This window comes from Miscanthus floridulus, chromosome 15, assembly GCF_019320115.1.
Source record: "Miscanthus floridulus cultivar M001 chromosome 15, ASM1932011v1, whole genome shotgun sequence".
Lineage (NCBI taxonomy): Eukaryota > Viridiplantae > Streptophyta > Magnoliopsida > Poales > Poaceae > Miscanthus > Miscanthus floridulus.
The window spans coordinates 42,655,660-42,658,276 of record NC_089594.1 but is presented as its reverse complement, the minus strand read 5'-3'; the positions used below and the strand labels follow the sequence as shown (position 1 = coordinate 42,658,276).

The following is a 2,617-nucleotide window of genomic DNA, read 5'->3' as shown; positions in this document are numbered from 1 at the left end:
ACTTACCACTGGACTAATGGTTCGCTTATATAAACCAAGATTCTTCTTTGCTTTTGTTCTGTCTATGTAGGAGTAAGTTTTCCTCAATCACGAACATGTTCACGGACTTACTAGCCAAGACTTCGTTCACGAACTCAGTTCACTGCCGCCGACGGCGAGATTAGGCAGGAGCCGCGTTGCCGCTGCCTACCATTGCCGTGTCGTCCAGCAACGCTGCCTCCTCGCTTGCCGCGTCATCCCGCATTGCCACTGCACACCAGCCACATCACGCATCACCGCCGCCGTCCAACGCCATCCTGTAGCTCTGTAGCACCGCCTGGCCTCCCTCCATTGCCGCACCAATGAGAGATGCCGAGTGCGGCCATGCGTCCACCTAGTGACAGATCGAACTATTGAGCGGACTCCTACACCTCGAGCATGCCTGAAATCGTCAATCGCTGAGCACCTACCTCCTGCCGGAGGAGATCCCGATCTGCCTCACCTGAACACCCGCCGACACCCAAGGTATATCTCTTCTATTTTTTTGTTAATTTTGTTGGATGTAGCGTTTGAATTGGTGCAGTTTGCTCATCGTGGTTTATCTGCAATGTTTGATTAGATGGATAGAAGTTGGGTGCATAACAGACTATTTTCCCATGAATACATTGATGGTGTCAAAGAATTTATGAGTTTCATTCAAGGGAAATTCAATGAGAATGTTGAAATTCTATGCCCCTGTAGCAGATGCCTTAGTCAGAAGTACCAAAGACAGGCTGTTGTGAAGAAGCACATACTGATGATTGGCATGGAAACTACTTATACTCGGTGGATTCATCATGGAGAGAGCTTAGATGTCAATGTTATTGAGCATCCTATTGATCTGCATGACAATAATGATGGTTCCACACATGGGGTAGGTGTGACAGGATGACAACTATGGTGCTCGTTTGGAAGGAATTTTAGGAGACCTACAGACTGCAGCGGCACAAGCAAGACTGGATGTAGAAAATGAAGTTGGCGCTGAAGAACCTCGTAAGAGTCATTTTTGAAAATTCTAATGAGAGAGGCAAAGCGTCAACTTTATCCTGGCTGTACCAAATTTTCAAGGTTCTCATTTGTGGTAAGGCTTCTTCATATAAAGTCATTATATAGGATTAGCAATTCTGCTTTTTCTGCACACATGAAGCTATTGGCTGAAGCTTCCCCAGAATGCAATACATTCCCAAAATCATATGATGAAGCAAAGAGTATTCTAAAGGAACTAGGTCTTGGTTATGAATCAATACATGTGTGCTACAATAATTGTGTGCTGTTGAGAAAGGAATATGCCAAGCATGACAATTGCCCAGTTTGTGGTCTCTCGAGATGGAAAGACGCAGAAAGATAGAAGATTCCACAAAAAGTTTTGCGGCATGTTCCATTAGCACCTAGGCTAAAGATGATGTTTTCGACCAAAGAAGCATCAAAAGTGGCACAATGGCACATGTTAAAGCGGCAGCCCATTGAGAAGAATATGAGCCACCCAGCTGATGGTGAGGCATGGCAAGATTTCGACCGTGAATATCCAGATTTTGCAAAGGATGCAAGAAACCTTAGACTTGGCCTAGCTACTGATGGGTTCAATCCTTTTTCAGAAAAGAACGCGAAATATAGCATGTGGCCTGTGCTTGTTGTGCCATACAACCTAGCACTGTGGGAATGCATGGAGGAGTCAAACTTTATGATAGCTTTGCTTATTCTAGGTCTGAAATCACCCAGGAAGGACTTTGTTGTATTTTTAGAGCCTCTTGTAGAGGATTTACTTTAGCTTTGGACAGGTGTCGATACTTATGATGCTATTACTGGAAAACCATTTAAACTTTGTGCTATAGTTTTGTGGTGCATCCATGATTACCCAGCTTTGAGCACTCTTTCAGGGCGTACCACAAAGGGCTATTTTGCTTGTCTCCATTGTGACAAGCATCCACTTTCATGTGGCCTAAGGAGCAAAATTGGTTATTTTGGACACTTCCGTTTCCTTCCAAAGGAACATCCTTTGAGGAGAAACAATGAGTTTGCCGGACTTCACGAAAGCAATGATCCACCAGGTCAATTCTGTACGGAAGAGCTGCTGTCTGAATTGGAGAGAGTTAAAGATGTCAGACCTGGGAAGCCACAAGGAACTGGGAAAAGGAAGCGTTCCAACTCTAAAGGGGGTCATGTGGAAATTTGGAGCTGGATGGTTAGTTTTTGGAAGTTACCATATTGGAAAATGTTGAAGGTGAGACATAATTTTGATGTGATGCACATTGAGAAAAACGTATGTGAGAACCTAATTGGGACAATTCTCGATATAAAGGCAAGACAAAAGATACAGCTAAAGCTAGGCTTGATTTGAAAGATTTGGGAATTAAAAAGGAGCTGCAATTTAGAGAGGATGGAGATTCATGTGAGATGCCTCATGCTAGATATACCTTGTCCACTGAACAGAAGAAGGCTTTTTGTGGTTTTTTACGGGAGGTCAAGTTTCCAGATGGATTTGCTTCCAACATCTCAAGATGTTTAAATGCTGAGGGAGCAATGGTACAATGGCTAAAAACACATGATTGTCACATTCTCTTGCAAAGAATTTTGCTAGCTGCCATGAGAGGATTTCTGG

General features: G+C 43.7%; 1 pseudogene; it reads left to right on the top strand.

Moving 5' to 3' along the window:
- The first annotated feature begins 598 nt into the window (after positions 1–598).
- LOC136507418 (uncharacterized) lies at positions 599–2,356 on the top strand (annotated as a pseudogene).
- Positions 2,357–2,617: the final 261 nt, after the last annotated feature.